Source organism: Protopterus annectens, chromosome 6.part0 (assembly GCF_019279795.1).
Source record: "Protopterus annectens isolate FY-2018-M chromosome 6.part0, PAN1.0, whole genome shotgun sequence".
NCBI lineage: Eukaryota > Metazoa > Chordata > Ceratodontiformes > Protopteridae > Protopterus > Protopterus annectens.
The window spans coordinates 1,025,575,954-1,025,601,965 of record NC_056737.1 but is presented as its reverse complement, the minus strand read 5'-3'; positions in this window follow the sequence as shown (position 1 = coordinate 1,025,601,965).

Genomic DNA, 26,012 nt, shown 5'->3' with positions numbered 1-26,012 from the left:
AGTGGGCGAAGACCCCCACTTTCTAATGTTTTAAGTGCTTTGTTATTTTTTTTGGTTCTCCAATTTTTTTCCATTGAAACAAATCGGTGAACTGGGGTTTTGCACTTTTAAGATTTTGTTCTATATATGTCAGCAAAACTGCATTTGCTATAATGCCGTTTCATTGACATAATATAGACCAGACCAACATAGCCTGTACAGAACAGTGCATGCATCATATTGTTCTGTGTGACACCACCATGCACTGACCAACAAAGCCTGTATAGAACACTGCATGCATCGTATTCTCCTGGATGACCACACCATGCATTGATCAACACTGCCTCTACAGAACAGTACATGCATTGCATTCTTCTGTGTGATTCGAACATGCACTACCCAACATAGCCTGTACAGAACAATGCACATATCATGCTCTGACCAACATAGCCTGTAAAAACAGTGCATGTACCTTATCGTTCTGTGTGACTCAACCATGCACGACCTAACATAGCCTATACAGAACAGTGGATGCATCTTTTTTTTCTGCGTGTCTTAACCTTGCACTGACCAACGTAACCTGTGCAGTACCGTACATGCATTGTATTGCCCTAGGTGACACCAACTTGCTCTGTCCAGCATATCCTATACAGAACCATGCATACATTTCATTTTTCTGTGTGATTAGACCATACACTACCCAACATAGCCTGTACAAAAAAAGTGCATGTGTTGTATTGTTCTGTTTGACTCAACCATGCACTGACCAACATAACCTGTACAGAAAAGTGCATTCATTGTATTGTTTTGGGTGACAACATCATGCTCTGACCAACATAGCCTGTACAGAATAGTGCATGAATTGTATTGTTCTGTGTGACTTGATCATGCACTGACCAGTGTAGCCTGTACAGTACAGCACATAAATCACATTGTTCTGTGTGACTCACCCATGCACTGACCAACATAGCTTGTACAGAACAGTGCATGTATTGTATTGTTCTGTGTGACTCGATCATGCACTACCAAACAGAGCCTGTACAGAACAGTGCATACATCATATCAGTCTGTGTGACTTAACCATGCACTACCCAACATAGCAAGTACAGAGCAGTGCATGCATCGTATTGTTCTGTGTGACTCAACCATGCACTGACCAATGCAGCCCATTCAGAACAGTGCATTTATTGTATTGTTCTGTGTGAATCGACCATGCTCTGTCCAACATGGATCTATATTATGTCAGTGAAATGGCATTACAGTAAATTCCATTTCGCCGACACATATAGACTGAAATCGGAAAAGAGCAAAAACTCAGGTCAGCGATTTCTTTCTCAGGGAAAGAAATCCCTTGGCCTGAGCAGTGACATTGCCCATTACCCTACTGTAGTGTGATCTTGGAGTTGGCATATCTAGTTAGGAAGGATGTGGGGGGTTGGGCGGTATGGTGGGCGAAGACCCCCACTTTCTAATGTTTTAAGTGCTATGTTGTGTTTTTGGTTCTCCAATTTTTTTCCATTAAAACAAATTGGTGAACTGGGGTTTTGCACTTTTAAGATTTTGTTCTATATATTTCAGAAAAAACTGCATTTGCTATTATGCTGTTTCATTGACATAATATAGACCCAACCAACATAGCCTGTACAGAACAGTGCATGCATCATATCATTGTGTGTGACACCACCATGCACTGACCAACAAAGCCTGTATAGAACACTGCATGCATCATATTCTCCTGGATGACAACACCATGCACTGACCAACATTGCCTCTACAGAACAGTACATACATTGCAATCTTCTCCATGATTCGACCATGCACTACCCAACATAGCCTGTACAGAACAATGCATGTATCATGCTCTGACCAACATAGCCTGTAAAAACAGTGCATGTACCTTATTGTTCTGTGTGACTCAACCATGCACTGACCAACATAGCCTGTACAAAACAGTGTATACATTCAACTGTTCTGTATGATTCAACCATGCACAACCTAACATAGCCTATACAGAACAGTGGATGTATCTTATCTTTCTGTGTGTCTCAACCTTGCACTGACCAACGTAACCTGTGCAGAACAGTGCATGCATTGTATTGCCCTAGGTGACACCATCATGCTCTGTCCAACATATCCTATACAGAACCATGAATACATTGCATTTTTCTGTGTGATTTGACCATGCACTACCCAACATAGCCTGTACAAAAAAGTGCATGTGTAGTATTGTTTTGTGTGACTCAACAATGCACTGACCAACATAGCCTGTACAGAACAGTGCATTCATTGTATTGTTCTAGGTGACAACATCATGCTTTGACCAACATAGCCTGTACAGAACAGTGCATGTATTGTATTGTTCTGTGTGACTTGCTCATTCACTGACCAATGTAGCCTGAACAGTACAGCGCATAAATCATATTGTTCTGTGTGACTCAATCATGCACTGACCAACATAGCTTGTAGAGAAAGGTGCATGCATTGTATTAATCTGTGTGACTCGACCGTGCACTCCCAAGCAGAGCCTGTAAAGAGCAGTGCATGCATCATATTGTTCTGTGTGACTCAACCATGCACTGACCAACATAGCCTGCAAATAGTGCATACATTGTATTACTCTGTGTGACACCATCATGCTCTGACCAACATAGCCTGTACAGAGCAGTGCATGCATTGTATTGTTCTATGTGATGTCACCATGTGCTGTCCAACATAGCCTGTACAGAGCAGTGCCTGCATTGTATTGTTCTGTATGATTTTACCATGCACTGACCAGCATGGCCTGTACAAAGCAGTGCATGCATCATATTGCTCTGGGTGACAGGATCATTCTCTGACCAACATAGCCTGTACAGAACAGTGCATGCATCGTATTGTTCTGTGTGACACCATCATGCACTGACCAATGTAGCCTGTACAGAACAGTGCATGCATTGTGTTGTTCTGTGTGACTCAACCATGCACAGAACAACAGAACCTGATTAGAACACTGCATGCAGCATATTCTTCTGGGTGACACCACCATGCACTAACCAACATAGCCTGTATAGAACTGTGAATACATGTTATTCTTCTGTGTATTTCGATCATGCACCACCCAACATAGCCTGTATAGAACAGTGTATGCATTGTATTGTTCTGTGTGACACCATCATGCACTGACCAACCTAGCCTGTACAGAGCAGTGCATGCTTAGTATTGTATTCGGTGACACCATCTTGCTCTGACCAACATAGCCTGTACAGATCAGTGCATACATTGCATTGTTCTGTGTGAAATCATCATGCACTGACAATCATAGCCTGTACAGAACAGTACATGCATCACAATGTCCTGAGTGCCACCACCATCCACTGACCAAATTAGCCTGTACAGTACAGTGTATAAACAGTATTGTTCTGTGTGACTCAACCATGCACTGAACAAGATAGCTTGTACAGAACATTGCATGCATTGTACTGTTCTGTGTGACTTGACCATGCACTACCAAACAGAGCTTGTTCAGAACAGTGCATGCATCATATTGTTCTGTGTGACTCAACCATGTACTGACCAACATACCCTGTACATAGTGCATACATTGTATTATTCTGTGTGTCATCATCATGCACTGACCAACCTAGCCTGTTCAGAGCAGTGCATGCATAGTATTGTACTCGGTGACACCATCATGCTCTGACCAACATAGCCTGTACAGAGCAGTGCATGCATTGTATTGTTCTGTGTGACTTTACCATGCACTGACCAACATAGCCTGTACGGAACAGTGCATGCATCATATTGTTTTGCGTAACACCATCATGCTCTGATCAACATAGCCTGTACAAAACAGCACATACTTTATATTGTTCTCTGTGACTCAACCATGCAGTGCCCACCATAGCCTGTACAGAACTGTGCATGCTTCATATTGTTCTGTGTGACTCAAACATGCACTGACCAATGTAACCCATACAGAGCAGTGAATGCATCACATTGTCTTAGGTGACACAATCATGCTCTGAACAATATAGCCTGTACAATACAGCACATACATTGTATTGTTGTGTGTGACTCCATCATGCCCTGACCAATATAGCCTGTACAGAGCAGTGCATGTATTGTATTGTTCTTTTTGACACCATCATGCACTGACGAACATGGCCTGTACAGAACAGTGCATTCATCATATTGTCCTGGGTGACACCAACATGCACTAACCAACATAACATGTACAGAATAGTTCTTGTATTGTATTGTTCTACTTGACTTGACCATAAACTGACCAACTTAGCATATACAGAACACTGCATGCATCGTATGAAGTCTCATTCATTGATATCCTGTTACTGCCTATTTAAGTGGTACATTTTGGAATATTTTCTGCTTAAAACCTGAACTTTGGCCAGCTAAGATCTAGCTGTATTCAACTGGACTTATAAGAGAGTTTAAGTACCTTTTATCTGCACTATTTTCAAATAATACAGCATTTTAATTGATTTATTTGTGTTGCATTGAGTATTAACTAAACTGGAAGTTTTGACTCTGTTTTTTCAGTTACTTCCCCATCCACCCTCCCTGGTTTTGTTTTGGTGTTAATCTTGGTTGCTTTGAAATTGCCAGCCCCTCTTGTAAATTTGTGTTTGGATAGTCCTTCTGGGCCCATCTCATTTGCTCATTCAACGGAGTGCAGTGAGATCATATTCTGATTTCAGACACTCCTACTGTGTACAAAGAGAGCATCTGAGAAAGAAAAAAAAATGTTAAGCTTGTTTCCTGCCTTTCCTGTAAGTGGTCTAGACTGTTTGTAGGCTTCTGAGCCCCCAAGCTTTTCTGTGTTGGAGGGAAGCCTTCTAGCTTAATTTTGTGTCTTAGAACTAGCCAGTTTTCTAGTTTCAGCACTCAAATCTATTTCTTTGAACTCAGCATTTGTTCAGAACTTGTTATAAGCACTAAATAAGCTGCAAATTACTACAGCACTCAACTATAGCCAAACTGGAAGCAAAGCTCTCTTCATCCAAGACTGGACTAGACAGTCAAGAGGAAAAGGGAAATACTTGCACCACACCACACTCATCACATAGTCCCTCAAAACCTACACCATCAAAACACACACATAGAAACACAAAACACACACCTACATTTGCGGAGGCTCTCAATAAAAACCTGTCCAAGCATCAGGGACCTCCAAAGCAGAAACGCAAGCAAACTCCACCCCCCAACACAACCCAAATGCACATAGCCCACAAACTCAGTGTGCCACTCAACCACAGCCCAAACACTAGGTGACACTATAGTCAGGCACACTGATGTTCCACTAACCATGCTAAACAAGGAGAAAGTTACTTTCAGCTGCCTGTCAGGTGCCAGGATCCACCACATAATGCATGCATTCAGGTCACTCCACAACAAGTACAAATATGACACTGTCATTGTCCATGTTGGTGTGAATGACCTGATATGTACCTCCCTGGACTACATGAAAAGAGTCATGGAGGAGCTCTCCGATCTTGTAGCCCAGGCAGGTATGAACCTAGCCCTGAGTAGCATCCTGCCATCATCCAGAATGATACCACAGTACAAGGACAAAATGATTGACTTCAACAATTGGCTAAGCTTCTGGTGTCATTCTAAGGGAATCCAGTATTTGTCTGCCTGGGACAACATGATCGACAGACCATGATGCTTTCCCAGAGATGGCCTGCACCTGTCTCCCTTGGGATTCCGGATACTGGCTAAGGCTCTTGCCACCTCTATAGTACCTTTTTTAGGCAAGGTTCAAATGACAAATTCACCACTGTAACAGGAACAAGGAAGCAAAATCTGAGGGTAATGCTACTCAATGCTAGAAGTCTAAACCTCAAAATGTACTCACTCGAGGCACTCCTTAAAATGGAGAACATCGACATCTGTGCAGTGACAGAGACCTGGTTCAAAGCTCCAGAGAGCACCCCTGTGTTACCAGGCTATAATTCTTACCATACCTTTCAGACACCTAACCCGGAAAAAAAGCACTAAAGGTGGAGGTGTGCCCATATTCATTAAGGATATCCACACCTCCAGGCTAGTTGCACAGCATAATGCATCCGAGATTATCCAAGTGCAACTAACTCTGGGAAAAACCCCAATTCAAATTGTAGCTTGGTACAGATCCCCCCACCATGCCCCAGGATTCCCACTCCTCATTTCTTGTTACACTGGAAAGTATTAGGGTACAACCCAACACCCTAATAATGGGTGATTTCAGCTACCCCACCATTAACTGTGAAAACTACTCATGTGCCAACTCTTTTGCTCAAAGTTTTCTGGAATTCATAAATTCCTACGACATGGATCAACTTATTCACACCCCCACCAGGGGCAGCAATATCCTAGACCTGGTCATTACCAACATGGGAAACTGGTGTTCCACACCAGAGGTCAATTCCTCGTTGGTCAGCTCCGACCACAAGCTAATCACCCTTGACATCCACATCCTGCCCCCACCCCCAATTAGGGAAACCACCATAAAAACTTCTTCAAATCCAACTTCATACTTCTTAAGAGAGATGTGAAAAACATCATGACACCCATGCAGATGGACAATAGAGGTACGACTGATGAATCCTACACAAATGTAATTTATGAGCACTTACACGAGTGCATGGATCATGCTATCCCTAATAGAACCAAGATGCTATTCTCCAAAAAAAGGAAGCCAATCTGGTGGTCCTCTGCCATAAACAAACTCTACAACAGAAGAAAGAAACTGTTGCAAAAAAGAGTAAAATTCCATGACTGGAGGAACTCCCTGGTCAACCTCAGTAAGAAGCTGAGATCCCTCATAAAATGCTCCAAAGCTAAGTACGAAAACAAAATTGCCACTGACTCTAAAGATAACCACAAAGCATTCTATAGCTTTGTCAAGAATCTCAATGGCAACACTCAGATCTGCTCTGAGTTACAGCACAATGGCACTAAATATACAGAACCAACTGATATTGCCAACATCCTTGCAGATCCCCCTCTCATCCCCTAGAGGGCCCATCTCTATACCGGAGGAATGCAAAGTTCCTGTAATCATGGCTGCACAGGTAAAAAACTGACTCTCCATAGCCAAGAACACAGCATCCATGGGACCTGACAATATTCCAGGCTGTGTTCTACACGAACTAGAGAATGAACTGGCACCCTTCTTAAGTACCATGTTCAATCATAGCCTTACCTCAGGCTTTGTGCCCACTGAATGGCACACCATGACGGTTATCCCACTCCACAAAGGGGGAGCCACGATGGATGCCGGGAACTACCACCTCATTAGCCTAATGAGCCTGGTCTGCAAGGCCATGGAACATATCATTATGGAACTCATAAACAAAGACATTGGTAATCTCCAAACTCTGGAACCGACCCAGTTCAGGTTTGTAAAAGGCAGATCATGTCTCCTAAACCTGATTGACTTCTTTGAAGCAGTCACCAAAGCCATAGATGAGGGTAAGGTGGTTCACACAGCTTATCTAGATCTTGCCAAGGCTTTCAGCACCATCCCCCACTCTTGAATTATAGATAAGCTCACTAAATTAGGTATAAATCCCTATGTCACAAGATGGGTTGCAAACTGGCTCATGGACAGAACCTACACTGTGAAAGTAGCAGACTCCAAATCGAACTTCAGACCAGTGACAAGTGGAGTACTTTAGGTTCAGTCCTAGGTCCTCTCCTGTTCGGTATCTACTTCTCTGAAGTACAGGCTAACACAGAAGGTCTTCGGCTAACAAAGTTTGCAGATGAATCCAAACTAGGAGCCACAATCGAAACTCCTAATGATGTGGACATCCTACAAAAGGGCCTCACTGAGACAGATGCCTAGTGTCAAAGCCATGGCCTGAACCTCAATACCAAAAAGTGTATTGTCATCCCCTTTGGTAAATATTCTGTACCCATGAACTACCACATAAGTGGTAGTCTACTTAACGCTGAAAGTGTGATAAGAGACCTTGGGACACAGGTGGAGAATAGTCTTTCCTTTGATAATCACATCGCCACAGTGTTTCGGAAATCCTTCTGCATGGCTCACCTTATCACAAAAGGTTTCTCATCAAGAAAAAAAGAGGTCATTGTTCAACTCTACTCATCACTCATTAGACCCATTATAGAGTACAATGCCCCTTTTGGTATGTACCTCACAACATATCTACAACAACTGGTAAGGCCACAGAAATACCTCACAAAGAGGATTAATGGCCTCAAACACATGCCCTATGCAGACCGTCTAAAAAAACTCCAGCTTTACTCCATCACATATCGCCTACTCAGAGGTGATCTCTGCCTAACATACAAAGCTATGTCAAACCCAGAGCGGTTGGACATGCTCCACTTAAAGAAATCCCAATCCATCCAAGCTACATGCTCTAGGGACTTAAACATTGTCACCAGAAAAAACAGAACATGCTGGAGGGATAGATTCCTGTCCCAGAGACTTCAAATACTCTGGAACAGACTGCATATCTATGTCAAACAGAGCTCCTCATTAACACTCTTCAAGAAAAATCTTGATGATTGGATGGGAAATAGGAAATTCACCCCAGGGATCACTTCTGTGGCTCTGCTTGACAACGGCACAGGAAAATAATTGTCTTGGGTGGTGAAAGCCAGGGTACCTTTTTGGCTAGGTTTATATAGGCCCTAGGGCTACTAGCCTAGTACTTTTCTATGAACCTATGGACCTATATTGTTTGGGGTGACACCACCATGCACTAACCAACATAGCCTGTACAGAACTGTGCATACATTGTATTCCTCTGTGTGATTCAACCTTGCACTACCCAACATAGCTTGTACAGAGCACTGCATGCATTGTATTGTTCTGTATGACTCAACCATGTACTGACCAACATAGCCTGTACAGAACAGTGCATTTGTTGTATTCTTTTGGGTGACACCATCATGCTCTGACCAACATAGCCTGTACAAACAGTGCATGCACTGTATTGGTTTGTGTGACTCAACCATGCATTGACCAACATAGCCTGTACAGAACAGTGGATGCATCTTATTTTTCTGCATCTCTGTCAACCTTGCACTGACCAACATATTCTGTGCAGAACAATGCATGCATTGTATTGTCCTAGGTGATACCATCATGCTCTGTCCAACATATCCTGTACAGAAATCTGCATACATTGCATTTTTCTGTGTGATTTCACCATGCACTACCCAACATAGCCTGTACAAAGAAGTGCATGTATTGTATTATTCTGTGTGACTCAACCATGCACTGACCAACATAGCCTTTATAGAACAGTACATGCATCATATTGTCCTGAGTGCCAGCATTATCCACTGACCAACATAGACTGTACAGTACAGTGTATACATCAAATTGTTCTGTGTGACTCAAACATGCACTGACCGAGATAGCTTGTACAGAACAGTTCATACATTGTATTGTTCTATATGATTCGACCATGCACTACCAGACAGAGCCTGTTCAGAACAGTGCATACATCATATTGTTTTGTGTGACTCAACCATGCACTGACAAACATAGCCTGTACATAATGAATACATTGTATTATTCTGTGTGACACCATCATGCACTTACCAACCTAGCCTGTACAGAGCAGTGCGTGCATAGTATTGTACTCAGTGACACAATCATGCTCTGACCAACATAGACTGTACAGAGCAGTGCATGCATTGTATTGTTCTGTTTGACTTTACCATGCACTGACCAACATAGCCTGTACAGAACAGTACATGCATCATATTGTTCTGTGTGGCAGGACCATTCTCTGACCAACATAGCCTCTACAGAACAGTGCATGCATCATATTTTTCTGTCTGACCCCATCATGCACTGACCAATGTAGCCTGTACAGAACAGTGCATGCATTGTGTTGTTCTGTGTGACTCAATCATCCACTGACCAACGTAGCCTGCCAGAACAGAGCATGTAGTGCATTGTTTTGTGTGACTCAACCATGCACAGAACAACAGAGCCTGTTTAAAACACTGCATGCAGCATATTCTTCTGGGTGACACCACCATGCACCAACCAACATAGCTTGTATAGAACTGTGAATACATGTTATTCTTCTGTGTTATTTGATCATGCACCACCTAACATAGCCTGTATAGAACAGTGTATGCATTGTATTGTTCTGTGTGGCATCATCATTCACTGACCAACCTAGCCTGTACAGAGCAGTGCATGCATAGTGTTGTACTCGGTGACACCATCATGCTCTGACCGACATAGCCTGTACAGATCAGTGCATACATTGCATTGCACTGTGTGAAATCATCATGCACTGAAAAACATAGCCTGTACAGAACAGTACATGCATCGTATTGTCCTGAGTGCCACCACCATCCACTGACCAACATAGCCTGTATAGTACAGTGTATAAACAGTATTGTTCTGTGTGACTCAACCATGCACTGAACAAGATAGCTTGTACAGAACAGTGCATGCATTTATTGTTCTGTGTGACTCGACCATGCACTACCAAACAGAGCTTGCTCAGAACAGTGCATGCATCATATTGTTCTGTGTGACTTAACCATGTACTGACCAACATAGCCTGTACATAGTGCATACATTGTATTATTCTGTGTGACACCATCATGCACTGACCAACTTAGCCTGTTCAAACCAGTGCATGCATAATATTGTACTCGGTGACACCATCAAGCTCTGACCAGCATAGCCTGTACAGAGCAGTGCATGCATTGTATTGTTCTGTGTGACTTTACCATGCAATGACCAACATAACCTGTACAGAGCAGCGCATGCATCGCATTGTTCTGGGTGACAGGACCATTCTCTGACCAACATAGCCTGTACAGAACATTACTTCTATCATAATGTTCTGTGTGACACCATCATGCACTGACCAATGTAGCCTGTACAGAACAGTGCATGCATTGTGTTGTTCTGTGTGTCTCAACCATTCACTGACCAATGTAGCTGTACAGAACAGTGCATGTATTGTATTGTTCTGTGTGACTCAACCATGCACAGAACAACAGAGTCTGTTTAGAACACTGCATGCACCGTATTCTTTTGGGTGACATGACCAGGCACTAACCAACATAGCTTGAATAGAACTTTGAATACATTTTATTCTTCTGTGTGATTCGATCATGCACCACTCAACATAGCCTGTTTAGAGCAGTGCATGCATTGTATAGTTCTGGGTGGCACCATCATGCTCTGACCAACATAGCCTGTACTGAACAGTGCATGTATTGGATTGTTCTGTGTGACTCAATCATGCACTGGCCAAACTAGATTGTACAGTACAGTGCATAAATTTTATTGTTCTGTGTGAGAACACCATGCACTTACAAACATAGCTTGTACAGAACAGTGCATGCATTGTATTGTTCTGTGTAACTCAAACATGCACTGACCAATGTAGTCTGTACAGAACAGTGCATGCATCATATTTTCTTTGTGATTCGACCATGTAATACCAAACATACCCTGTACAGAACAGCGTATGCATTGTATTGTTTTGAGTAACACTATCATGCTATGACCAACATAGCCTGTACAAAACAGCACATACTTTATATTGTTCTGTGTGACTCGACCATGCACTACCAAACATAGCCTTTACAGAGCAGTGCATGCACTATATTGTCCCTGGTGACACCACCATGTACTGACCAACATAGCCTGTACAGAACAGTGCATACATTGTATTGCTCTGTGTGGTTCGACCATGCACTACCCAAAATAGCATGTAAAGAACAGTGCATGCATTGTATTGTTCTGTGTGAATCAAACATGCACTGACCAACATAGCCTGGAAAAAACAGTGCATGAATCATATAGTCATGGGTGACACCACCATGTACTGAATAACATAGCCTGTACAGAAAAGTGCATACATTGTATTGCTCTGTGTGGCTCAACCATGCACTACCCAAAATAGCCTGTAAAGAACAGTGCATGTTTCTTATTGTACTGACACCATCATGCTCTGACCAACATAGCCTGGAAAAAAACAGTGCATGCATCGTATTATTTTGCGTCACTCAACTATGCACAGACCAACATAGCTTGCACAGAACAGTGCATGCATTGTATTGTTCTGTGCGACTCTACCATGCATTGAATAACATAGCCTGTACAGAGCAGTGCATGCATCATATTTTTCTGTGTGACATCACAATGCACTGACCAACATAGCCTGTACAGAACATTGCATACATTGTATTGTTTTGGGTGACACCATCATGGTCTGACCAACATAGCCTGTACAAAACAGCACATACTTTATATTGTTCTGTGTGACTCGACCATGCACTACGCAACATAGCCTGTACAGAACAGTGCATGCTTCATATTGTTCTGTGTGACTCAACAGTGCACTGTCCAATGTAACCAGTACAAAGCAGTAAACGCATTGCATTGTTTTAGGTGACGCCATCATGCTCTGACCAACATAGCCTGTACAATACAACTCATACATTGTGTTGTTGTGTGTGACTCCACCATGCAATGTCCGATATAGGCTGTACAGAGCAGTGCATGTATTGTATTGTTCTTTGTGACACCACCATGCACTGACGAACATGGCCTGTACAGAACAGTGCATGCATCATATTGTCCTGGGTGAGACCAACATGCACTAACCAACATAACATGTACAGAACAGTGCTTGTATTGTATTGTTCTACTTGACTTGACCATAAACTGACCAACTTTGCATGTACAGAACGCTGCATGCATCATATGAAGTCTCATTCATTGATATCCTGTTACTGCCTATTTAAGTGGTACATTTTGGAATATTTTCTGCTTTAAACCTGAACTTTGGCCAACTAAGATCTAGCTGTAATCAACTGGACTTATAAAAGAGTTTAAGTACCTTTTATCTGCACTATTTTCAAATAATACAGCATTTTAATTGATTTATTTGTGTTGCATTGAGTATTAACTGAACTGGAAGTTTTGACTCTGTTTTTTCAGTTACTTCCTCATCCACCCTCCCTGGTTTTGTTTTGGTGTTAATCTTGGTTGCTTTGAAATTGCCAGCCCCTCTTGTAAATTTGTGTTTGGATACTCCTTCTGGGCCCATCTCATTTGCTCATTCAACTGAGTGCAGTGAGATCATATTCTGATTTCAGACACTCCTACTGTGTACAAAGAGATCATCTGAGAAAGAAAAAAAAATGTTAAGCTTGTTTCCTGCCTTTCCTGTAAGTGGTCTAGAATGTTTGTAGGCTTCTGAGCCCCCAAGCTTTTCTGTGTTGGAGGGAAGCCTTCTAGCTTAATTTTGTTTCTTAGAACTAGCCAGTTTTCTAGTTTTAGCACTCAAATCTATTTCTTTGAACTCAGCACTTGTTCAGAACTTGTTGTAAGCAATAAATAAGCTGCAAATTACTACAGCACTCAACTATAGCCAAACTGGAAGCAAAGCTCTCTTCATCCAAGACTGGACTAGACAGTCAAGAGGAGAAGGGAAATACTTGCACCACACCACACTCATCACATAGTCCCTCACAACCTACACCACCAAAACACACACATAGAAACACAAAACACACACCTACATTTGCGGAGGCTCTCAATAAAAACCTGCCCAAGCATCAGGGACCTCCAAAGCAGAAATGCAAGCAAACTCTACCTCCCAACACAACCCAAATGACACATAGCCCACAAACTCAGTGTGCCACTCAACCACAGCCCAAACACTAACCATGCTAAACAAGGCGAAAGTTACTTTCAGCTGCCTGTCAGGTGCCAGGATCCACCACATAACGCATGCATTCAGGTCACTCCACAACAAGTACAAATATGACACTGTCATTGTCCATGTTGGTGTGAATGACCTGATATGTACCTCCCTGGACTACATGAAAAGAGACATGGAGGAGCTCTCCGATCTTGTAGCCCAGGCAGGTATGACCGTAGCCCTGAGTAGCATCCTGCCATCATCCAGAATGATATCACAGTACAAGGACAAAATGATTGACTTCAACAATTGGCTAAGCTTCCTGTGTCATTCTAAGGGGATCCAGTATTTGTCTGCCTGGGACAACATGATCGACAGACCATGATGCTTTCCCAGAGATGGCCTGTACCTGTCTCCCTTGGGATTTCGGATACTGGCTAAGGCTCTTGCCACCTCTATAGTAACTTTTTTAGGCAAGGTTCAAATGACAAATTCACCACTGTAACAGGTACAAGTAAGCAAAATCTGAGGGTAATGCTACTCAATGCTAGAAGTCTAAACCTCAAAATGTACTCACTCGAGGCACTCCTTAAAATGGAGAACATCAACATCTGTGCAGTGACAGAGACCTGGTTCAAAGCTCCAGAGAGCACCCCTGTGTTACCAGGCTATAATTCATACTACACCTTTCAGACACCTAACCCGGAACAAAGCACTAAAGGTGGAGGTGTGCCCATATTCATTAAGGATATCCACACCTCCAGGCTAGTTGCACAGTATAATGCATCCGAGATTATCCAAGTGCAACTAACTCTGGGAAAAACTGCAATTCAAATTGTAGCTTGCTACAGACCCCCCCACCATGCCCCAGGATTCCCACTCCTCATTTCTTGTTACACTGGAAAGTATTAGGGTACAACCCAACACCCTAAAAATGGGCAATTTCAACTACCCCACCATTAACTGGGAAAACTACTCATGTGCCAACTATTTTGCTCAAAGTTGTCTGGAATTCATAAATTCCAACGACATGGATCAACTTATTCACACCCCCACCAGGGGCAGCAATATCCTAGAACTGGTCATTACCAACATGGGAAACTGGTGTTCCACACCAGAGGTCAATTCCTCGTTGGTCAGCTCCGACCACAAGCTAATCACCCTTGACATCCACATCCCGCCCCCACCCCCAATTAGGGAAACCACCATAAAAACTTCTTCAAATCCAACTTCATACTTCTTAAGAGAGATGTGAAAAACGTCATGACACCCATGCAGATGGACAATAGAGGTACGACTGCTGAATCCTACACAAATGTAATTTATGAGCACTTACACGAGTGCATGGATCATGCTATCCCTAATAGAACCAAGATGCTATTCTCCAAAAAAAGGAAGCCAATCTGGTGGTCCTCTGCCATAAACAAACTCTACAACAGAAGAAAGAAACTGTTGCAAAAAAGGGTAAAATTCCATGACTGGAGGAACTCCCTGGTCAACCTCAGTAAGAAGCTGAGATCCCTCATAAAATGTTCCAAAGCTAAGTACAAAAACAAAATTGCCACTGAGTCTAAAGACAACCACAAAGCATTCTATAGCTTTGTCAAGAATCTCAATGGCAACACTCAGATCTGCTCTGAGTTGTAACACAATGGCACTAAATATACAGAACCAACTGATATTGCCAGCATCCTTGCAGATCCCCCTCTCATCCTCTAGAGGGCCCATCTCTATACCGGAGGAATGCAAAGTTCCTGTAATCATGGCTGCACAGGTAAAAAACTGACTCTCCAAAGCCAAGAACACAGCATCCATGGGACCTGACAATATTCCAGGCTGCGTTCTACATGAACTAGAGAATGAACTGGCACCCTTCTTAAGTACCATGTTCAATCATAGCCTCACCTCAGGCTTTGTGCCCACTGAATGGCACACCTTGACGGTTATCCCACTCCACAAAGGGGGAGCCATGATGGACGCCGGGAACTACCGCCTCATTAGCCTGATGAGCCGGGTCTGCAAGGCCATGGAACATATCATTATGGAACTCATAAACAAAGACATTGGTAATCTCCAAACTCTGGAACTTACCCAGTTCAGGTTTGTAAAAGGCAGATCATGTCTCCTAAACCTGATTGACTTCTTTGAAGCAGTCACCAAAGCCATAGATGAGGGTAAGGTGGTTCACACAACTTATCTAGATCTTGCCAAGGCTTTCAACACCATCCCCCACTCTTGAATTATAGATAAGCTCACTAAATTAGGTATAAATCCCTATGTCACAAGATGGGTTGCAAACTGGCTCATGGACAGAACCTACACTGTGAAAGTAGCAAACTCCAAATCCAACTTCAGACCAGTGACAAGTGGAGTACTATAGGTTCAGTCCTAGGTCCTCTCCTGTTCGGTATCTACTTCTCTGAAGTACAGGCTAACACAGAAGGTCTTTGGCTAACAAAAATTGCAGATGAATCCAAACTAGGAGCCACAATCAAAACTCCTAATGATGTGGACATCCTACAAAAGGGCCTCACTGAGACAGATGCCTAGTGTCAAAGCCATGGCCTGAACCTCAATACCAAAAAGTGTATTGTCATCCCCTTTGGTAAAAACTCTGTACGCATGAACTACCACATAAGTGGTAGTCTACTTAACGCTGAAAGTGTGATAAGAGACCTTGGGACACAGGTGGAGAATAGTCTTTCCTTTGATAATCACATCGCCACAGTGTTTCGGAAATCCTTCTGCATGGCTCACCTCATCACAAAAGGTTTCTCATCAAGAAAAAAAAGAGGTCATTGTTCAACTCTACTCATCACTCATTAGACCCATTATAGAGTACAATGCCCCTTTTGGTATGTACCTCACAAGATATCTACAACAACTGGTAAGGCCACAGAAATACCTCACAAAGAGGATTAATGGCCTCAAACACATGCCCTACGCAGACCATCTCAAAAAACTCCAGCTTTACTCCATCACATATCGCCTACTCAGAGGTGATCTCTGCCTAACATACAAAGCTATGTCAAACCCAGAGCTGTTGGACATGCTCCACTTAAAGAAATCCCAATCCATCTGAGCTACATGCTCTAGGGACCTAAACATTGTCACCACAAAAAACAGAACATGCTGGAGGGATAGATTCCTGTCCCAGAGACTTCCAATACTCTGGAACAGACTGCATATCTGTGTCAAACAGAGCTCCTCATTAACACTCTTCAAGAAAAATCTTGATGATTGGATGGGAAATAGGAAATTCACCCCAGGGATCACTTCTGTGGCTCTGCTTGACAAGGGCACAGGAAAATAATTGTCTTGGGTGGTGAAAGCCAGGGTACCTTTTTGGCTAGGTTTATATAGGCCCTAGGGCAAATAGCCTAGTACTTATCTATGAACCCATGAACCTATATTGTTTGGGGTGACACCACCATGCACTAACCAACATAGCCTGTACAGGACTGTGCATACATTGTATTCCTCTGTGTGATTCGACCTTGCACTACCCAACATAGCCTGTACAGAACACTGCATGCATTGTATTGTTCTGTGTGACTCAACCATGCACTGACCAACATAGCCTGTACAGAACAGTGCATTTGTTGTATTCTTTTGAGTGACACCATCGTGCTCTGACCAACTTTGTGTGACTCAACCATGCATTGACCAACATAGCCTGTACAGAACAGTGGATGCATCTTATTTTTCTGCATCTCTGTCAACCTTGTACTGACCAACATATTCTGTGCAGAACAATGCATGCATTGTATTGTCCTAGGTGATACCATCATGCTCTGTCCAAAATATCCTGTACAGAAATCTGCATACATTGCATTTTTCTGTGTGATTTGACCATGCACTACCCAACATAGCCTGTACAAAGAAGTGCATGTATTATATTATTCTGTGTGACTCAACCATGCACTGACCAACATAGCCTTTACAGAACAGTACATGCATCATATTGTCCTGAGTGCCACCACTATCCACTGACCAACATAGCCTGTACAGTACAGTGTATACATCATATTGTTCTGTGTGACTCAACCATGCACTGACTGAGATAGCTTGTACAGAACAGTTCATACATTGTATTGTTCTATGTGATTCGACCATGTACTACCAGACAGAGCCTGTTCAGAACAGTGCATACATCATATTGTTTTGTGTGACTCAACCATGCACTGACAAACATAGCCGGTACATAGTGCATGCATTGTATTATTCTGTGTGACACCATCATGCACTTACCAACCTAGCCTGTACAGAGCAGTGCGTGCATAGTATTGTACTCAGTGACACAATCATGCTCTGACCAACATAGACTGTACAGAGCAGTGCATGCATTGTATTGTTCTGTTTGACTTTACCATGCACTGACCAACATAGCCTGTACAGAACAGTGCATGCATCATATTGTTCTGGGTGGCCTGTACAGAACAGTGCATGCATTGTGTTGTTCTGTGTGACTCAATCATCCACTGACCAACGTAGCCTGCCAGAACAGAGCATGTAGTGCATTGTTTTGTTTGACTCAACCATGCACAGAACAACAGAGCCTGTTTAAAACACTGCATGCAGCATATTCATCTGGGTGACACCACCATGCACCAACCAACAAAGCTTGTATAGAACTGTGAATACATGTTATTCTTCTGTGTTATTTGATCATGCACCACCTAACATAGCCTGTATAGAACAGTGTATGCATTGTATTGTTCTGTGTGATACCATCATTCACTGACCAACCTAGCCTGTACAGAGCAGTGCATGCATAGTATTGTACTCGGTGACACCATCATGCTCTGACCAACATAGCCTGTACAGATCAGTGCATACATTGCATTGTACTGTGTGAAATCATCATGCACTAAAAAACATAGCCTGTACAGAACAGTACATGCATCATATTGTCCTGAGTGCCACCACCATCCACTGACCAACATAGCCTGTATAGTACAGTGTATAAACAGTATTGTTCTGTGTGACTCAACCATGCACTGAACAAGATAGCTTGTACAGAACAGTGCATGCATTTTTATTGTTGTGACTGATCACATGCACACCCAAAAACAGAGCTTGTTCAGAACAGTGCATGCATCATTGTTGTGTGTGACTTAACCCATGTACTGACCAACATAGCCTGTACATAGTGCATACATTGTATTATTCTGTGTGACACCATCATGCACTGACCAACTAGCCTGTTCAAACCAGTGCATGCATAATATTGTACCTGGTGACACCATCATGCTCTGACCATCATAGCCTGTACAGAGCAGTGCATGCATTGTATTGTTCTGTGTGACTTTACCATGCACTGACCAACATAACCTGTACAGAGCAGCACATGCATCGTATTGTTCTGGGTGACAGGACCATTCTCTGACCAACATAGCCTGTAAAGAACAGTACTTCTATCATAATGTTCTGTGTGACACCATCATGCACTGACCAATGTAGCCTGTACAGTACAGTGCATGCATTGAGTTGTTCTGTGTGACTCAACCATGCACAGAACAACAGAGTCTGTTTAGAACACTGCATGCACTGTTTTTTTTGGTGACATGCACCATGCACTAACCAACATAGCTTGAATAGAACTTTGAATACATTTTATTCTTTGTGTGTGATCGGATCATGCACCACCCAACATAGCCTGTTTAGAGCAGTGCATGCATTGTATAGTTCTGGGTGGCACCATCATGCTCTGACCAACATAGCCTGTACTGAACAGTGCATGTATTGGATTGTTCTGTGTGACTCAATCATGCACTGGCCAATGTAGATTGTACAGTACAGTGCATAAATTTTATTGTTCTGTGTGAGAACACCATGCACTTACAAACATAGCTTGTACAGAACAGTGCATGCATTGTATTGTTCTGTGTAAATCAAACATGCACTGACCAATGTAGTCTGTACAGAACAGTGCATGCATCATATTTTCTAGTGATTCGACCATGTAATACCAAACATAGCCTGTACAGAACAGCGTATGCATTGTATTGTTTTGAGTAACACTATCATGCTATGACCAACATAGCCTGTACAAAACAGCACATACTTTATATTGTTCTGTGTGACTCGACCATGCACTACCAAACATAGCCTTTACAGAGCAGTGCATGCACTATATTGTCCCTGGTGACACCACCATGTACTGACCAACATAGCCTGTACAGAACAGTGCATGCATTGTATTGTTCTGTGTGAATCAAACATGCACTGACCAACATAGCCTGGAAAAAACAGTGCATGAATCATATAGTCATGGGTGACACCACCATGCACTGAATAACATAGCCTGTACAGAAAAGTGCATACATTGTATTGCTCTGTGTGGCTCAACCATGCACTACTCAAAATAGCTTGTAAAGAACAGTGCATGTTTCTTATTGTACTGACACCATCATGCTCTGACCAACATAGCCTGGAAAAAAACACTGCATGCATCGTATTATTTTGTGTGACTCAACTATGCACAGACCAACATAGCTTGCACAGAACAGTGCATGCATTGTATTGTTCTGTGTGACTCTACCATGCACTGAATAACATAGCCTGTACAGAGCAGTGCATGCATCATATTGTTCTGTGTGACATCACAATGCACTGACCAACATAGCCTGTACAGAACATTGCATACATTGTATTGTTTTGGGTGACACCATCATGGTCTGATCAACATAGCCTGTACAAAACAGCACATACTTTATATTGTTCTGTGTGACTCGACCATGCACTACGCAACATAGCCTGTACAGACCAGTGCATGCTTCATATTGTTCTGTGTGAATCAACAGTGCACTGTCCAATGTAACCAGTACAGAGCAGTAAACGCATTGCATTGTCCTAGGTGACTCCATCATGCTCTGACCAACATAGCCTGTACAATACAGCTCATACATTGTGTTGTTGTGTGTGACTCCACCATGCACTGTCCAATATAGGCTGTACAGAGCAGTGCATGTATTGTATTGTTCTTTGTGACACCACCATGCACTGACGAACATGGCCTGTAGAGAACAGTACATGCATCATATTGTCCTGGGTGAGACCAACATGCACTAACCAACATAACATGTACAGAACAGTGCTTGTATTGTATTGTTCTACTTGACTTGACCATAAACTGACCAACTTTGCATGTACAGAACGCTGCATGCATCATATGAAGTCTCATTCATTGATATCCTGTTACTGCCTATTTAAGTGGTACATTTTGGAATATTTTCTGCTTTAAACCTGAACTTTGGTCAACTAAGATCTAGCTGTAGTCAACTGGACTTATAAAAGAGTTTAAGTACCTTTTATCTGCACTATTTTCAAATAATACAGCATTTTAATTGATTTATTTGTGTTGCATTGAGTATTAACTGAACTGGAAGTTTTGACTCTGTTTTTTCAGTTACTTCCCCATCCACCCTCCCTGGTTTTGTTTTGGTGTTAATCTTGGTTGCTTTGAAATTGCCAGCCCCTCTTGTAAATTTGTGTTTGGATACTCCTTCTGGGCCCATCTCATTTGCTCATTCAACTGAGTGCAGTGAGATCATATTCTGATTTCAGACACTCCTACTGTGTACAAAGAGAGCATCTGAGAAAGAAAAAAAATGTTAAGCTTGTTTCCTGCCTTTCCTGTAAGTGGTCTAGAATGTTTGTAGGCTTCTGAGCCCCCAAGCTTTTCTGTGTTGGAGGGAAGCCTTCTAGCTTAATTTTGTTTCTTAGAACTAGCCAGTTTTCTAGTTTTAGCACTCAAATCTATTTCTTTGAACTCAGCACTTGTTCAGAACTTGTTGTAAGCAATAAATAAGCTGCAAATTACTACAACACTCAACTATAGCCAAACTGGAAGCAAAGCTCTCTTCATCCAAGACTGGACTAGACAGTCAAGAGGAGAATGGAAATACTTGCACCACACCACACTCATCACATAGTCCCTCACAACCTACACCACCAAAACACACACATAGAAACACAAAACACACACCTACATTTGCGGAGGCTCTCAATAAAAACCTGCCCAAGCATCAGGGACCTCCAAAGCAGAAATGCAAGCAAACTCTACCTCCCAACACAACCCAAATGACACATAGCCCACAAACTCAGTGTGCCACTCAACCACAGCCCAAACACTAACCATGCTAAACAAGGCGAAAGTTACTTTCAGCTGCCTGTCAGGTGCCAGGATCCACCACATAACGCATGCATTCAGGTCACTCCACAACAAGTACAAATATGACACTGTCATTGTCCATGTTGGTGTGAATGACCTGATATGTACCTCCCTGGACTACATGAAAAGAGACATGGAGGAGCTCTCCGATCTTGTAGCCCAGGCAGGTATGACTGTAGCCCTGAGTAGCATCCTGCCATCATCCAGAATGATATCACAGTACAAGGACAAAATGATTGACTTCAACAATTGGCTAAGCTTCCTGTGTCATTCTAAGGGGATCCAGTATTTGTCTGCCTGGGACAACATGATCGACAGACCATGATGCTTTCCCAGAGATGGCCTGTACCTGTCTCCCTTGGGATTTCGGATACTGGCTAAGGCTCTTGCCACCTCTATAGTAACTTTTTTAGGCAAGGTTCAAATGACAAATTCACCACTGTAACAGGTACAAGTAAGCAAAATCTGAGGGTAATGCTACTCAATGCTAGAAGTCTAAACCTCAAAATGTACTCACTCGAGGCACTCCTTAAAATGGAGAACATCAACATCTGTGCAGTGACAGAGACCTGGTTCAAAGCTCCAGAGAGCACCCCTGTGTTACCAGGCTATAATTCATACTACACCTTTCAGACACCTAACCCGGAACAAAGCACTAAAGGTGGAGGTGTGCCCATATTCATTAAGGATATCCACACCTCCAGGCTAGTTGCACAGTATAATGCATCTGAGATTATCCAAGTGCAACTAACTCTGGGAAAAACTGCAATTCAAATTGTAGCTTGCTACAGACCCCCCCACCATGCCCCAGGATTCCCACTCCTCATTTCTTGTTACACTGGAAAGTATTAGGGTACAACCCAACACCCTAAAAATGGGCGATTTCAACTACCCCACCATTAACTGGGAAAACTACTCATGTGCCAACTATTTTGCTCAAAGTTGTCTGGAATTCATAAATTCCAACGACATGGATCAACTTATTCACACCCCCACCAGGGGCAGCAATATCCTAGAACTGGTCATTACCAACATGGGAAACTGGTGTTCCACACCAGAGGTCAATTCCTCGTTGGTCAGCTCCGACCACAAGCTAATCACCCTTGACATCCACATCCCGCCCCCAATTAGGGAAACCACCATTAAAACTTCTTCAAATCCAACTTCATACTTCTTAAGAGAGATGTGAAAAACGTCATGACACCCATGCAGATGGACAATAGAGGTACGACTGCTGAATCCTACACAAATGTAATTTATGAGCACTTACACGAGTGCATGGATCATGCTATCCCTAATAGAACCAAGATGCTATTCTCCAAAAAAAGGAAGCCAATCTGGTGGTCCTCTGCCATAAACAAACTCTACAACAGAAGAAAGAAACTGTTGCAAAAAAGGGTAAAATTCCATGACTGGAGGAACTCCCTGGTCAACCTCAGTAAGAAGCTGAGATCCCTCATAAAATGTTCCAAAGCTAAGTACAAAAACAAAATTGCCACTGAGTCTAAAGACAACCACAAAGCATTCTATAGCTTTGTCAAGAATCTCAATGGCAACACTCAGATCTGCTCTGAGTTGTAACACAATGGCACTAAATATACAGAACCAACTGATATTGCCAGCATCCTTGCAGAACCCCCTCTCATCCTCTAGAGGGCCCATCTCTATACCGGAGGAATGCAAAGTTCCTGTAATCATGGCTGCACAGGTAAAAAACTGACTCTCCAAAGCCAAGAACACAGCATCCATGGGACCTGACAATATTCCAGGCTGCGTTCTACATGAACTAGAGAATGAACTGGCACCCTTCTTAAGTACCATGTTCAATCATAGCCTCACCTCAGGCTTTGTGCCCACTGAATGGCACACCTTGACGGTTATCCCACTCCACAAAGGGGAGCCATGATGGACGCTGAACTACCGCCTCATTAGCCTGATGAGCCGGGTCTGCAAGGCCATGGAACATATCATTATGGAACTCATAAACAAAGACATTGGTAATCTCCAAACTCTGGAACTTACCCAGTTCAGGTTTGTAAAAGGCAGATCATGTCTCCTAAACCTGATTGACTTCTTTGAAGCAGTCACCAAAGCCATAGATGAGGGTAAGGTGGTTCACACAACTTATCTAGATCTTGCCAAGGCTTTCAACACCATCCCCCACTCTTGAATTATAGATAAGCTCACTAAATTAGGTATAAATCCCTATGTCACAAGATGGGTTGCAAACTGGCTCATGGACAGAACCTACACTGTGAAAGTAGCAGACTCCAAATCCAACTTCAGACCAGTGACAAGTGGAGTACTATAGGTTCAGTCCTAGGTCCTCTCCTGTTTGGTATCTACTTCTCTGAAGTACAGGCTAACACAGAAGGTCTTTGGCTAACAAAAATTGCAGATGAATCCAAACTAGGAGCCACAATCAAAACTCCTAATGATGTGGACATCCTACAAAAGGGCCTCACTGAGACAGATGCCTAGTGTCAAAGCCATGGCCTGAACCTCAATACCAAAAAGTGTATTGTCATCCCCTTTGGTAAAAACTCTGTACGCATGAACTACCACATAAGTGGTAGTCTACTTAACGCTGAAAGTGTGATAAGAGACCTTGGGACACAGGTGGAGAATAGTCTTTCCTTTGATAATCACATCGCCACAGTGTTTCGGAAATCCTTCTGCATGGCTCACCTCATCACAAAAGGTTTCTCATCAAGAAAAAAAAGAGGTCATTGTTCAACTCTACTCATCACTCATTAGACCCATTATAGAGTACAACGCCCCTTTTGGTATGTACCTCACAAGATATCTACAACAACTGGTAAGGCCACAGAAATACCTCACAAAGAGGATTAATGGCCTCAAACACATGCCCTACGCAGACCGTCTCAAAAAACTCCAGCTTTACTCCATCACATATCGCCTACTCAGAGGTGATCTCTGCCTAACATACAAAGCTATGTCAAACCCAGAGCTGTTGGACATGCTCCACTTAAAGAAATCCCAATCCATCCGAGCTACATGCTCTAGGGACCTAAACATTGTCACCACAAAAAACAGAACATGCTGGAGGGATAGATTCCTGTCCCAGAGACTTCCAATACTCTGGAACAGACTGCATATCTGTGTCAAACAGAGCTCCTCATTAACACTCTTCAAGAAAAATCTTGATGATTGGATGGGAAATAGGAAATTCAACCCAGGGATCACTTCTGTGGCTCTGCTTGACAAGGGCACAGGAAAATAATTGTCTTGGGTGGTGAAAGCCAGGGTACCTTTTTGGCTAGGTTTATATAGGCCCTAGGGCAAATAGCCTAGTACTTATCTATGAACCCATGAACCTATATTGTTTAGGGTGACACCACCATGCACTAACCAACATAGCCTGTACAGAACTGTGCATACATTGTATTCCTCTGTGTGATTTGACCTTGCACTACCCAACATAGCCTGTACAGAACACTGCATGCATTGTATTGTTCTGTGTGACTCAACCATGCACTGACCAACATAGCCTGTACAGAACAGTGCATTTGTTGTATTCTTTTGAGTGACACCATCGTGCTCTGACCAACTTTGTGTGACTCAACCATGCATTGACCAACATAGCCTGTACAGAACAGTGGATGCATCTTATTTTTCTGCATCTCTGTCAACCTTGTACCGACCAACATATTCTGTGCAGAACAATGCATGCATTGTATTGTCCTAGGTGATACCATCATGCTCTGTCCAAAATATCCTGTACAGAAATCTGCATACATTGCATTTTTCTGTGTGATTTGACCATGCACTACCCAACATAGCCTGTACAAAGAAGTGCATGTATTATATTATTCTGTGTGACTCAACCATGCACTGACCAACATAGCCTTTACAGAACAGTACATGCATCATATTGTCCTGAGTGCCACCACTATCCACTGACCAACATAGCCTGTACAGTACAGTGTATACATCATATTGTTCTGTGTGACTCAACCATGCACTGACCGAGATAGCTTGTACAGAACAGTTCATACATTGTATTGTTCTATGTGATTCGACCATGTACTACCAGACAGAGCCTGTTCAGAACAGTGCATACATCATATTGTTTTGTGTGACTCAACCATGCACTGACAAACATAGCCGGTACATAGTGCATGCATTGTATTATTCTGTGTGACACCATCATGCACTTACCAACCTAGCCTGTACAGAGCAGTGCA